This window comes from Ambystoma mexicanum, chromosome 12 (genome assembly GCF_040938575.1).
Source record: "Ambystoma mexicanum isolate Mex_15411 chromosome 12, UKY_AmexF1_1, whole genome shotgun sequence".
NCBI classification, from domain to species: Eukaryota; Metazoa; Chordata; class Amphibia; order Caudata; family Ambystomatidae; genus Ambystoma; species Ambystoma mexicanum.
The window spans coordinates 28,822,221-28,837,640 of NC_090936.1; the positions used below are offsets into that span (position 1 = coordinate 28,822,221).

The 15,420-nt window shown below is 51.7% G+C and overlaps 1 protein-coding gene across 1 annotated transcript in view; it reads right to left on the minus strand.

The window, feature by feature from the left end:
- The window catches only part of HDAC10 (histone deacetylase 10), a 706,011-nt gene that overhangs the window by 478,995 nt on the left and 211,596 nt on the right, over window positions 1-15,420 (minus strand). The window lies entirely within an intron of this gene.

Here is a 15,420-nt window from a genome sequence, read left to right on the forward strand (position 1 = left end):
GAAATCACAATCCGTCAAATATCTGGACAGAGAAGTGCCATCCATACCCAGGCAATCTTAAACATGTCAAGAGGAAAGAGAAAAGGCAGGGTGCCTGATATGAGGCTGCATAAGGTTCAACTTACTTGCCTGTAACTATTGTTCTTCAGCATGGGTATGGCACAGATTCACATGCTCATGTATATTCCCCGTCGTCAGGCTGGGAATCCTCGGTAAAAGCAAAGACAGTTTCACTTTCACTTTAAAACTGTATTTCTCCTCTAAACCAATCACTGTCCTCTGGGTCATACTGCCCCATCCAATGACAGTCCTACCCCAAAGCCCCTCCCCCGGCAGCCATCTTAAGATTTGGTAAGCAGGTAAAGTGGCAGTATGACCAAGAAGAGCCGCAGAGGGAGGGTTCTCAGGTTTCCCCCCTGCCCTGCTCATGCCCCGTGTGTTCTCCTGTCTCCCCCAACCCCCGCTCATGCCCTGTGTCTCTCTCCTGTTCTCCCCCTCCCCCGCTCATGCCCCGTGTGTTCTCCTATTCCCCCCACCCCCTGCTCATGCCCCATGTGCTCGCCTGTTTCCCCCCACCCCCCTGTATTCTCCTGTCTCTCCCCACCCCCCGCTCATGCCCCGTGTCTCTCTCCTGTCTCCCCCCTCCCCCGCTCATGCCCCGTGTGTTCTTCTATTCCCCCAACCCCCGCTCATGCCGTGTGTTCTCCTGTCTCCCCCCCCCCCTGCTCATGCCCCGTGTGTTCTCCTGTCTCCTCCCACCCCCCGCTCATGCCCCGTGTCTCTCTCCTGTACTCCCCCACCCCGCGCTCATGCCCCAAGTCTCTCTCCTGTTCTCCCCCTCCCCCACTCATGCCCTGTGTGTTCTATCCTATTCCCCCCACCCCCGTTCATGCCCAGTGTGTTCTCCTGTCTCCCCCCACCCCCTGCTCATGCCCCGTGTCTCTCTCCCGTCTCCCCCCCCCCCCGCTCATGCCCAGTGTGTTCTCCTATTCCCCCCACCCCCGCTCATGCCCTGTGTGTTCTCCTGTCTCCCCCCTCCCCTGCTCATGCCCCGTGTGTTCTCCTGTCTCCTCCCACCCCCCACTCATGCCCCGTGTCTCTCTCCTGTTTCCCCACCCCCCGCTCATGTCCCGTTTTGTTCTCCTGTTTCCCCCCACCCCTATGATGCCCCTTGTTGTTCTCCTGTTCACCCCACCCCTTAGGATGCCCCGTGTTGTCTCCTTGTACCTTCAACCACCTCAGTATTCCCATGTTCTCTCTGCATCCCCTCCTCCTTTACCCTGTGCTGTCTGTTTATGTCCCCCACCCACTTGCAGTCAATATAGTCTTGTGTCTGTGCCCTCGGGCCCACCCCTCATTGTTTTGTTGGCTCCGTGCCCTTATGTCCATCTTGTTTGCCTCCATCTTGTTTGCCCCCCACTGCCTCTTGCGTCTTTTCATGTGTTCCCCCTTTTGCCCCTGCATCCACTGTTGCTTGTCCCCCCTGCCACACGTTCATCTTTGTTCCCCCATGTATCCCTCTGATGCCCCCTCTGGCTCATCTTCCTTTTTTTCCTCCCCCTTCTTCCTCCTGCTCCCTCATCCTTGCCTTTGCCTCCTCTTGTCTCCGTCTCCCCCCTCCCTTCCTTTATCCCCCTCCCCCCCTCCCCTCTGTTTATTCCCCGGCACTACCCCCAATTGCCGTCAGGCATATTAAGTGTAGCGCCTGCTTTCTGCTTCCATCCTCCCTTCTTCCCTTTTTCCTTCTATTTTACAAGCACTTACTCTTATCACTGTCCTTGACTTCTGATAAAGAGCTTGTCTGTTTCCACCTCCTCCTTGTTTTCTCCTCCCCTCCCCCTAGCACTACCTTGATTGTTCATTGACCCTCAAGATAGTTCACCCGTGTGTTCCTCTCCCCTCCCACTCCATCCCCTCCCCCACCTCCTCCCCTTCTCCCTCCTCCTTTTGTCATTTTTGCACTGCAACAATTGGCGTCAGTCATAGTAATGCTACTGCTTGTATTGTCTCCTTTTTTCCTCCCTCAACTCTCAGTTATTTGTTCCATGCACTTATACTATCGGCTATGATATGATAGTTATTTCTCACATTCTGATTTGCTTCAAGGACCTGTAAGAATGTATTGTATTTTCCCTTGTTTCCCTCCCTCCTTGAAGCGCTTTGAAACACATTGTGTATAGGCGCTATACAAATAAACAATCAATCAATCAATCCATGCCAGACCCATGCTGGAGAACAATAGTTACAGGTAAGTAACCTGTTCCTTCTCCAGCCAGGGTCTGGCATGGATTCACATGCTCATGAATAACTAATACATAGCAGTACAACATTACACAACCACGGGAGGTGGCAAGGCTCAACAGAAGCAATGAACTCTTATCTCTGGAATAGGCTCACCTCAAGCGAACAGGTTGCGTAGCACTGCTTTTCCGACTCTGGACTCCTCACTGGAATCTCTGTCAAAGCAGTAGAACTTTGTGAAAGTGTGCGTGGACCTCCACATAGCAGCCCTGCAGATGTCCAGCAGGGGCACACCAGACAGGAACGCAGTCGTTGCAGCGATCGTTCTGGTGGAGTGGGCTATCGGACGGCCAGGCAGTTGTCGGTTCGCCAACCGATGACAGGGTGTGATGCAGCCAGAGAGCCACCTTGAAATGGAAGCCTTGGACAAGGCCTTCCCATGGTTCACAGGACCAAAGTTCACAAACAGTTGTGAAGTCTTCCAAAAACTCTTTGTGCGTGTCACATAGAACTTCAGGGCACGAGCAACGTCCAGTGAGTGCAAGGCCCTTTCCGTCGGCGACAAAGGTTTCAGGAAGAAAACAGGTAACACCAAAGGCTTGTTGAGGTGGAATTCCGACTGAACCCTCGGCATGTGAAGGATGTGTGTGCGTAGGCAGCACCACCCTCGATTCATGGAAAGTCAGGTACAGTTGCTTGCAGGATAGGGCCTGGATCTCACCTACATGTTTGACAGACGTGAAAAGCCGTTCTTCACAAGAGAAACTGGAGTGGGAGCTGATGCATAGACTCGAAGGGAGCCTCCATGAGCCTCGTCAGAACCACGTTGAGTTCCCATGCCGGGACAGGAGCCTTCACCGGAGGGAAAGATCGGAAAAGTCTTTTGAGAAACTCCCTGACGAGTCTGTGGGACCAGAGTGCAGTGGTCGAAGTGTACGAAAAGAAGTAGTGGAGCTATGTTCCCTACTGGTCTGCAATGCACCCCGCAAACCCCATCGCCACACCCCCTCCAATGCACAATATAAACCCCCAAATGCATGCGCCTGCAGTTTAAGGGACTGTTCAGTGCACTGCACTGAAAGTGCAAGTTTCAACTGCTTCATACACTTATTTTAAAACGAAACCATTCCGGAACGGTTTCTTTTTAAAATAAAAGTATAGGAACGGTAAAACTTAGTTAAAAGAAGTAGAGGAGCACCGCTCCTGTCCGCTCCTGCCCACTTCGACCACTGCCAGAGTGAGGATCTTTCTGGGGATCTGGTGTAGCAGGAGATTGCCGCCAGATGCACCTTGGAGGCATGCGCCAGACCAGCCTTTGCCAAGGATAATAAGTATGAAAGGATCAGTGCAGCCGTGACCCTCAGAGGGGTAACCTTTCTGCGACTTACACCATCTAGCAAAATTCTTCCACTTATGGATGTAGCACTTTAAGGTCAACGACGCCCTGGCCTTGGCAAGGACTTCTCTGCAGTCCGCTGGTAACTCATAACCTCCAAACTCTAAGGCTGCAGGAGCCAAGCCATCAGGTTCAGCGATCCTGTGTCGTGATGAAGGATTGCGCCTCCCTTTCTGGTGAGAAGATCTGGAACCACCGGCAACTTGACTGGAGGTCCCAATGACAGGCTGAGAAGGTCTGGGTACCAAATCTGCCTCGTCCACGCCGGACAAGGAGTATCACCTTGCATTGGCACTGTGAGTGTGTTGATGACTCGTAGGAGGAGAGGGAATGGGGGACGGGGACACATATTGAAACAGACCTTCCCACGGGAAGGAGAACATGTACCCGAAGCTCCTCGGCTGGGGGAACCTACTGGCAAACTTCTGGCATTTGGAGTTTGCCGCCATCGCAATTAGCCGAACAGGCGGTCCACCTGATCCTGACGAAGCTCCCACTCGTGGCAGGAGCGGAGTTCCCTGCTGAGGGAGTCTGCAACAGTGTTCTTGACTCCTGTCGGATGAAGAGGAACAAGAAAAATCCCTGTCTGATGGCCCAGTGCCACAAGTCCTGGGGCTCCTTGAAGAGCGCCGGGGCCACTTGCCCCCTGCTTCCTGGTGTTGAACATGGTGGTGGTGTTTTCCGTGAAGATCCTCACCACCTTGCCTTTCAGAGACAGTAGGAACGATTTGAAGGCCCAAAACACTGCCTGTAGCTCCAGTATGTTGGTATGGAGGTCCTTTTCCTCCGGCAGCCACAGGCCTCTAGTGGGCAGACGTCCGCTGACCGCTTCTGAACCTTCCAGGGAGGCGTCCGTGTTGACCGTCTCTTGGTATGGAGGGTTTTGAAATCCTGTGCCTTGGGTAATGTGTGAGCAGACCCCCCACCACTCTATCGCTTGTCGTAACTTCTCTTTGAGAGGGATCCTGTCCATGAAACGTCCGCACACTTGTAACCAACAGGCATCCAGGAATTCTTGTAGGGGACACAGCTGCAATCTGCAGAGGCGGACAAAGTAGATGCAGGATGACATCATGCACAGTAATGACTTGATGGCCAGCAAAGTGGGCATCTTCGCCGACAATAGCGGTTGCACCTTTCCTTGAATGGATGCTCGTCTCTCTTCCAAGGGAGACCCCAAGTAAGACACTGTGTTGAGTCTGGCGCTGAGGAACAGTGCGCTTGTTGATGTCGTTAAGCAGGACTTCTGATAGTTTACGGAGAATCCCAGCTCTGTCAGTAGTCGGGCGGTCTCCTTCGTGTGCTTGTCAGCCAGTTCCCAAGAGCGGGCGCGTATCAGCCAATCGTCCAAGTACGGGTATACGTTTATGCCCTGCAGACACAGTTGAGCCAGGCATTTTGTAAACACTCTTGGGGCCGATTTCAAGTTCAATGCTAGGGCCTTGAACTCGTAATGTTGGCTTTGCACCACGAACCGTAGGAACTTTGGATGTTTCCTATGGATGGGGACATGGAAGTATGCATCGTCTAAGTCCAACAACGTCAAGAAATCCCATTTCTCCAGTTGGCCGAGCACATGCTGCAACGTGACCATCCTGAACGTTTGGGACTTCACATGCTTGTTCAGACGTCACAGGTCCAGGATGGGTCTCCGAACCCATGTCTTCTTTCTTACCAGAAAGTATCTGGAATAGACTCTGGAGCCCCAGACCAATTGGGGAACAAGCTCTATCACCCCTTTCCGTAACATGACTCGCACTTCTTCCAGGAGCTGAGGGATGTGAAGCTCCTGATGGGGAACCGGTGGAATACGTGGGCACCTGCGATGGAACTCCAAGGTGTGTCCCTGGGACGAGAGCATCCAGCACCCATCTGTCGCAGGTGATCTTCCACTTGCTGATGAACCTCGTCAGCCAGCCTCCCACTGGGTTGCATGAGTGGGGGCCCGACGTCTTGGCAGGTTCAGGCTTACTTGGGTGCCAGCGCCCTGCCCTGCGGAGGATGGCGATGCTAACCTCTGCAACCATAGGTTTGGGAGCGATCCCTGTATGCTTCCTGCGTGCAGGATCGGGTAGGTTGCCTGTATGATGTGGAGAAACCCTTGAATGATCTGCTCTGTTTTCCCCTGGAGGAGCGAAAAGAAGACGAGCAATGCTGCTGAAGAGTGCCAAGGGAACATGCCGTCTCTGTATATGACTTTATGGCTTGAAAGGATTCGTCGACCACCTTCCCGAACAGATTTTCTCTGTTAAAGGGCATGTCCAGCACCTTCGCATGAATGTCCTGACAAAAGTTTGTGGCTTTCAACCATCCCTTGCAACGAAGGCAGACTCCGTTTCCCATCTGCCGGAAACCTGTGTTGGTGATGTCCACTGTAATGGCATGGTCCAACGCCACCTTCCCTTCCTGAAAGAGGTCGAGAGCTCCCATTTTCTTGTCATCGGGGAGGAATTCCAGGATCGGGCCCAGCTTGTACCAAAGCTCCCGCTCATATCGGGCCAAGATAGCCAGAACATTAGCCGCCTTGATCATGGATGCCGCTGTATAAATGACTCTCTTCCCCATGGCGTCCATCTTCTTCCCCTCGTTGTCCGGGGGAACCGATGATGAAGCCGGGTTAGCCAAACGTTTCCTTGCGGCAGCCGACACTACCGAGTGCAGCGACGGTTGTGACCTCAAGCACTTGGGTGCGAAGTCCGGCACCCTATATTTCTTCTCCAACGTGTCTCGTTTGGCTGGAGCCATGCATGGGTTCTTCACGAGAGCTAGGCCTTCCTCCCAAATGTCGTCCAGAAAGGGTACCACCATGATAGTCTTCCTCATGGACTCTCGTAGCTGATAGAAGAAGCCCTCTTTCCTGGTTTCCTCAAGCACCAACTGGAACAGCTCGGTGGCCCTGGAGATCGAGTGGAAAGATCCCACCTCGTCTGGTGGAGAGACTATGAGGGGCGTCCAGGTGTGGTGATTCATTGTCTGTGGGACAGAATCCTCATATTCGTCGGTTTCCGTGGCCGTCTCCATACCAGTGTCTGTGCGCGTATCCAGGTCCGTTGGTGGAGTCGGGGCCCGACGTGGTGGAGGAAGCTGATGTGGAGGCACTGGATGGTGCTTTCTCTTCTTACGCAGAGGTTGAGCAGGGGCATATGGCACCACAGGTGTCGGTGCTGGAGGCAACCTCTGCTGGATTTCTGTCACTAGGGTGTGGAGAGTCGACAGGATGTCCATGGATATGTCCCTTGGCTGTGCTGCCGTTGTCATCCTTGTGGACTGTATGGACGGACTCTTGGTTGTCGTCATCTGTGGATGAGATGTCCATCACTTGAACACAAACCTTGGAGGGCTGTTTTGGGGCCTAACCCCCTCCCTTTTCCTCCCTGAGGGTTTTGAACCGGGATCTGGACTGGTGTCCCACCTCCACACCCCCGGGTTGCTTGCACCCTTTGCTGTTGCCTCAGCTGCTGTGTCGCACCTTGGAGGCAGGGATACCCTTTGCGCAGTAGGAGCCACCCACTGCCACTGTGGCCGTCACAGCAGATGGTTGAGCCTGCTTGGGCTGCGCTGTCTTCTTCGCTTCCTCCGGCCTAGGCTTTCTGATTTCTCCAGTAACTTGGCCGGGGTGGATGACTTCCTCTTTGAGCAGAGGTGGACGACTTCCTCTTTGAGGAGGAGCTCGATGGCAGGCTGGCTATGGAGGCGGACAGCGATGGTGATCGCGGCCTATCCAACATGGGACCGACATCAGCGGCGAACCCAGTAGAATCAGACTTGAGGTTCTTGACCTTATCTTGGACCCCCACGGATGTGGCGACCTCAAAGGACTTTGATCTCTTCCCAGCGGGAGGCCCCTCTGTCCTGCGCCTTACATGACCCTGCTCTGAGCACGGGCAGAGGCCTCGCTCGAATTGAGCCATGCCAATAGCCTGCTATGCTGGTCTTTCTTGGTCTTCTTCAAGAAGCCCAGGCATATCTCGCACCCATCCTCATTGTGGTCCAGGTGCAGGCACTAAAGACATTGAAGATGTTTGTTCTCCACGAAGATGTTCCGTAGCCCGCATTTGGTGCAGGGCCTGAAGAGGGTCCGTCCCTCCTTTTTCCCCCTCTGTCATGGTCGGAGGCCGCGAAGTTGGCCCAAGATGGCCTTCTAGAAATGTCCCCTTGAGGGGTGCAAAACTCCACAAACCACAGATCCCCGTTGCTGGCCGGTGATGAAAGAGCACACAGGCTCTGGAGGACACAAAAAATTAACTTTTCTGTGAAAAAACTTGATAAAAACATACAAATAGCTTGGAGAGCAACTTGAGGACTCCCAACACTGAAGCGTGCAGTAAAAATCTGATGATGGCTGCCAGAGGCGGGGCTTAGGGAGAGGGCCTGTCATTGGATGGAGGCAGTATGACCCAGACGACAGTGATTGGTTTAGAGAAGAAATACAGTTTTAAAGTGAAAGTGAAACTGTTTTTTCTTTTACCGAGGATTCCCAGCCTGACGACAGGGAATATTCATGAGCATGTGAATCCATGCCAGGCCCATGCTGGAGAATAGCCACTTATATTGAGATTCATGAATTCCATACGTATTTATAATAATGTGCATACATGTTTTTACACTTGGTGGATTTAATACCTTAACTTTCTGTGTGCGTGCAGGCTAATATGTATCAATTCTGAACAAAAGTAGCACTCATGCTCAGGTCGCTGCACCCCCAGTCACCCCAACACACTCATGTTGATGCGACTTGGTCTATATGGTACACTTGAAGTCATTCACATTGTTGGAGTCGACAGTCATCGAAAGTATTTGTCAATGCAATGTCATCAGCAATGCACTTGTCACTTATGGTGTGGCTGTACGCCAGGTAGGGACCATGACAATGCTTTCATGGGGTTGACGGGTGCCCTGATTGCGTTGTACTGCCTTGCATGGCAGGATGCCCTTTGTTGTCACATGGTCACAGTCTGTGTACTGGGGTGGGTCATCCAGGGTTCTAGGCCTGTTCTGTGCATTTGTGTTGTTGCTTCATGGGACTTGGAGTTGTTTCACATAGCCACTTCTTCTTACATACCCCAGGTGTGTGTCAGTGATTTTTAATAGGTCTGACTACTACTTACCTACAAGCCAGGTGAGCTGTCCTCTGTGTCTCTCCATGTACGCTGGTAGGGTGCTGTTCCTCAGTATCATGGAATCATGTGTGGCCCCAGGGTATCTGGCACAGCAGTGGCTGATTGTGAGGTCCGCATCACATGTCATTTGCACATTCATGAAAAAGTTCAGTTTCCTGTTCCATTGCCTGGGGGTTAGGGAGGAATGGTATTGGGGGAATGGGAAATGGTGTAGAAACGTGCCTTTGCTGCATGGACCTGCGCGTGGGTGATGGGCATGAAGATGTGCAGATTCGAATGCCTGATAAGCACAGCCAGGACTTGGTCCAGTACCTTGGAGAATGTGGACTGTGACATCCCATGCAGTGTCCCAACTGTGTGCTGGAATCCACCCGTGCCACAGAAGTGTAAGACTGACACAAGCTTGCAATGTCACTCTGTAGTTCCGCCCGGATCAGGGTGAGCAGTTCTGTTATGGTGGGATGGTCCAATCGATATAGGGTCACTAATTTGCTGTCGGTCAGTGTCCATGGGGTGGGCGGGCACGTGGTATGGGTGCCCTCCGTAACACACATATCCTGCGCCTTTGTGGGCCTGTCTCCTTCCCTGCTGTGGTCATGCATGCTGCTGTAGCTGGATGTATAGTAGGTTTGTGGATCCCATAATCAACATCTGCTTGTGCCTGCATGTTATGTGTCTGGGGAAGGTGTGTGCTTTTTATGCTCCTCCTGAGTGGTTCTGGTGCACCTGTGCCTTGATTTCTGGCACCTGTATGCATTTACCTCAATTTCTTTGGTGTAAGTAACTGATGTGTTTTTGGCGGTATTACCGCTGATTTTTGGCTGTAATTCCACAGATTTTGGACTTGTAATGCAGCAGAAATGGGTTTTTGGTTTTAGCCCCAGCGCTAATTCCGCTGATTCTTGGAGTAATTACCACCAGAGGTAATTCCGCCAGGGGAATTTTTGCCAATTATTTTGTAGGTCGTGATTTTGCATAGTGGTAAAGTTGGCATTAACAGCATCCCGCCAACTTTACCACTTACTGCCATACTTGTAGTGAGGCCCACAGTCTTCTCTTACGAAGAATAGTTTTTATAAAAACAGCCTGGTCTACAATAATTTGTCAGTGAACATTACGTTTACGTCAGGAAAACTGCTCATAAAACTAATAAAATCACATTTGGTCACAACACATATATTTAAGACTATTGTAAAAACATCACCATCCTAATGTTAAAAACCCCAATAAACCTTTTCAATACAATTTCACCACTTGTTATAGCTTCTTGAAGATGCCAGAAATGGCAACTTAGTTCATCATAACCATACCATCTCTAAGTAATTACCTACTGCAAAAGTCTCTCAATGTGTAGATTTACAGTAGGATGCAAAATGTGCACTCACTGTCTCCCCTCCACACCTTCCTCTCCTACCCCCCGGTGTCTCCTCCTTTACTACCTTGCCCTCTCCTCCTTCCTCTTATGCCCCCCCTCTGGCTTCTTTTACACCTCCGCAGGGCGTACCTCTGATTTGTACTCCTCCCTGGAAGTCTTTCAAGGACGGCAACCCTCTCCATATTGCCACTCTAAACTCTCGCTCAGCTGTCACACACTCCTCTGACATCTGCTACCTCCTGGAGGAACTTGACCTCGATGTCCTCGGTCTTACCGAAACATGGTTCACGGCCAGCTCTGTCACAAGATTTGACATTTTTCTCCCGGATGGCTACAAGATCCTTTCCGCTCCCAGAGCCAACCGTTCCGGAGGGGGTGTTTCATGATGCCTACCCCCGGGCATCCGGATCAAGCCCATCAGCCCCGAGAGCAGGCATCCAGATATTTAATAAAACCCCAGCAGCCCTGGCTGGGGGCTGTCTGGGTTCAGTCCTGGCGCCTTAGGCGCCAGGCTCATAATAGAAATCAGTCCTGGCGCCATAGGCGCCAGGCTCATAGACTTTACTTACCTCATACAGACCATGCTGCAAATGAATGCAAGCCAACGTGAGGCCTGAATGGGACTATTTTACTACAGAGACTATTTTGTACTCGGGTGTGGTTCTAGGGACTTCTTACCTGGAACTACTTTGGAGGCTATTTAAACCACGCCCAAACAGCAGCACATGCTTCACGTTATTCTGCATCCAGCAGCAAAACGCTCACCGTGCCTGCAGTCAGCATCCAGTCTTCAGCCACGCTCGTCTCGAATCCAGAGCTCCTAGCAAAAGAAGAAAGAAGAAGGAAGGTAAGAACACAGATATTATTTCAATCCTTACCCGAATTCCAGATCCATCACGTCTTCGAACTTGAAAAGGACATTATTCTACACGCGTCGCATTGCCAGCTGCAGCGCCGTGCCATACTCACCAGTCCTCACAGCATTTTTTGATCCGGCGCAGCCTCGATCATTTTCTTCGCCGAATTCCACCATCTAGGGGACAAAGGAAACATAAGGTGAGCCGAGAAAGCCAACAAATACAACCTCTCCACCATAGACCTACCTGATTAACAACCGGAGACATTATTCTGTAACAAACCGCAACTTCTTACGCCGCACCTGTAAGGAGAGAGAAACCAGCAATTTAAATACACGCATCTTTTACCGGACAGTGTTGGGTAATACAGACTCTTACCTGAACACCATCAGCTGCCACAAGACAATCTTCCCTTGGACCCAGCTGCAACACAAGAAAGGAATGTACAAGAGTGAACATCGGACATATTGAACTCTTTGAACTTTATACTTACGGGTTCTCGCCTGGAACCTCGGAGTCAATATTCATCCGGAACTCTTCCAATGCCTTCGAACCAGTGAAGTAACTGGTATCTACGCGCCCCTGCATTCCACGCAGGATGGAGAGCTCATCATTTAAAAACATAAGGTGAGCTTACTGAAAGTGAATATCGGTGGTGATTAGTGAGGAGAACAGTGGGGTGCCATTACTAGAATCCACAGGTGGCTAAATCCCTTTCTCCACTTGCAGGAGAATACTTCTACGGGTCAAGCAGACGAGATTAGGCGGTCCAGTCCAGTCTGTCATCTCTGCACTGCGCTTCACGTTGGAGGAGGTTGCAGCTGTCCGGGTCCGATCGACGCCCCTGTGGGAGCCAGGTGAGCGTAACAGGGTGTAGCCCTGATCTTCCCTGAGTGGATTCCTGCCTCTGTCATTCCTACACAGGGCTACTCCTCTTTCGAATGCCCCGTCTGCAGGCTCTCTCTCTCTCCTGGCCATTCCCTTACTGTGGCTACCATCTATCGACCACCTGGTCAGATCTCTTCCTTCCTCTCTGAGTGGGCAGACTCTCCTTTTCCCTCCTGGTCTCAACCACTCAACTCATCCTTCTTGGAGACTTCAACGTCCACCTGGATGCTTCCTGTCCATCCACTGGACTCTTTTATGACCTCTGTGACTCTCTCACTCTCTATTCTCCCCTCTGGCCCGACTCACTCTCCAGGGCACACTCTTGATGTTTTGATCCCTTCAGACCTTCCCCTTTCAACCTCTCTCACCATTCCTCTCTCCTGGAGTGACCAATTTTCCTTTCCTCCCATCTCACCCTCTCTACCCCTTAGGTGAAGCCAACCCTAGCACTGCCACCTACCTTCTCGGTTATCTGACCCATGAAGCGTGTGTCAGTTGAGGCTTTCGCCACCGCTTTCTCACCTCCCGCCCCCCCTTGGCTGACTCACACCCTGACACAGCCCTTTCCATGCTACACTCTGCTATATCGGATACTCTCGATGTTCTTGCTCGCGTCATGAGGATCCGCTTGAAACCCAAAGCCAAGTGTAACTCTTCACCCTTAAACGCAAGTGCAGGGAGCTGAGAGGAAATGGTATGCTTTCGGTACATCCTCTGACAAACTGGCCAGCCGCCTGCTCCAAAGGCAATACCGGCTCTCTGTCCTCACTAAGAAGAGAGCCCACATCCAAGCCCGCGTCTCTGCGGCAACTAACAACAAACTCTTTAAAATCTGCAAGGAGTTGGCCAATCCTGCTGTCGTCTCTACCTCCCCTTTCCCCTCCCAGGCCCTCTGCACGGCCTTGGCTTCTCATTTTATCTCTAAAACTCAGAACATCCGGTCCTCTCTCTCTTCCTCTCCCCCTCCTCCCTCTACCCCCTGCTCTTCCTTTGGCCCTTCTTCGGCCACCTCTCCTCCATCTTTCTATGCCTTTCCCGTGTTCTCCTCAGACGAGGTTTCTAGACAAGTCCGATCTATGAAAGTCTCGTCAAAACAGGTTCGCCCCTGTTCCTCCAAAACCATCAAGGACCACATTGATACCCTGGCTCCTGCACTGGCTGATTTCTGCAACCACTCATTTGCCACTGGAGTCTTCCCCTCCCCCCTGAAGCACTCTCTCCTTAAGAAACCCTCTGCCGACCCATCCTGCCCAGCTAAGTATTGTCCTATCTCCATCACTCCTTTTCTGGGCAAGCTCTGGCTAAAGCTGGCCATCTCCCAGCTCAATCTTCACAGTGAATCTGTTGGTTGTCTACATGACCATCAGTCTAGCTTCAGAGCTGCCAGAAGCACGGAACCTACTCTCCTGAACATCCGTGAAGACCTGCTCTCCAACCTTGATTCCAATACCCCGTGTCCTCATTTTACTTGATCTCTCTTCTGCCTTTGATACGGTCAACCATACCATCCTGCTCAACTGTCTCCGTGATCAGGCTCTGGCATGGCTGACCTCCTTCCACTCTGATAGACCCTCCCAGGTCCAACTTGGGTCCTTCCTCTCCTATATCTCCATCTCCAACTGTGGTGTTCCCCAGGGGTCTAGCCTCTCTCCCTGGCTGTTCAACCAATACCTGGCACTTCTTGCCCACCGCATTGCCGCTCTCTGCCCCAACTTTCAGTGGTATGCGGATGACACTCAACTCATTTTCAGACTACCTTCTGCCACCTCTTCTCCTTCTCTCATCTCTGACTGTCTGCTATCCAGGAGTGGTGGGCCACCAATGATCTCTGGCTTAATGCCTGTACAGCTGAGATTCTCCTCATCAGCACACCTGCGTCCGCCTGTCCTGTCACTCTCTGGCCGGCCTCTCTTGGCCCTCTTCCTGTTACCACTTGTGAAGCTAAAAACCTTGGGGTCATCTTCGACTCCACACTTTCCTTCTCTCCTCACATCTCTGATGTCTCTAAGAAGTCACACTACCAGCTGCACTTCCTCAGAGTATTCTTCCTTTCCTCTCCTACCCCCAGAAGTTCACTGTCTCCAGGGCTCTCGTTCTCTCCAGGCTTGACTACTGCAACAGCCTCTTTCTAAATCTGCCTGCCTCTAGTCTCCGCCCTATGCAACTCATCCAAAACAGGACTGCCAGACTTGTCCGTGGCCTCAGGCCGAGGGATCGTATCCCTCCAGGTCTGAAATCTCTGCACTGGCTCCCAGTGGCAGCGAGGATTAAGTTCAAAACCCTCTGCATTGTCCACAAGGCCTTCTGGGGGCAGGAACCTCAATACCACACAACTCTCCCTTCCTAAATATCTTCCTTCTCGAGCTCTTCGCTAATCCGCCTCCAACTCCCTCAGAGTTAGTCGCTTCTCCAAGCAGCGAGTTGGTGGTAGATCTCTTTCTTCTGCAGGAGCCTCCGTCTGGAACAGCCTCCCTGCCTCTCTGAAACTTGTGTAGAACCATCTCTGGTTCCGGAAGCACCACCTCAAGACCTTCCTCTTGGCTTCTGATTTCTCTCCCCCTATCCCCTGCTGATCTCCTGGCTGAATCTGAATCTGCACTGGTTACCTGGCTGATCTCGGGCCCAGGTCCCCACCCCGCCAGTTGCACACCTGCCCTGACCCCCTGGCATCCCATGCACTCGGGGACAGCTTCTGTATCCCTACAGCCCCTACTAGCACTTGACAACACCTGATGTCTGCACTCACCCTGCACTTGCCACCAGCTGGCAGCACTGTTATTTGTTTTATTTATTTTACTGTTATCCTATCTACTGCACTGTCCCCTCCCCTTTGCACCCGCACTTTTCCTCTTCCCCTCTACCCCTGCACTTGCACGATCTCCTGGCCTAGTAGGATCGTTATCTCGGTCTTCCCTCCGTTTCCCCTCCCTTGCCTCATCACGCCTTGAAACACTTGTCTATAGGCACGTTATAAATGCCATATCATAATATCACCATTAGCCATTGGCTAGTGATATTTGACACTTGGCAAGTAGGAAATGCTGTGCTGTGTGCATGTATACAATTGAGGCGGCGAGTGACTTCTGCAACCTGAATGTCTGCCCCTTGTTTTACAGTGCTCCAAAAACCCACTACGGTTTCTCATCTCACTCACACTGAAGCTAGGTTTGAGCCATTCCATCCTAACATCAGCTTAAAAATGGCAGCTAGAAAGGGAAGGACTGAACTTGTCCTCCATGTCAAGACAGACCGGTAATCGTTCAGGCGCATCACCTTCCCATTCACTGGCTGCTCTTTCTAACTACAATATACTCAGTCGGAACTTAACGATTTTTCCCAGAATGGCTCTATTCCACCCTTGCAAGTCTATATCCCAAAATGGCACCTTGCTGTCGATAGAGCTCTCACTAATAGTTCCCCCAACCTCCCCCCCTGCCCTCCATTTTGGACAAAACCAACAAAAGCATCTTCTAACACATGACAGTAAACTGATATTTTCCCTTCCCTTGGAGTTAGGCAGTCTTCCTGACACATACAAACCAA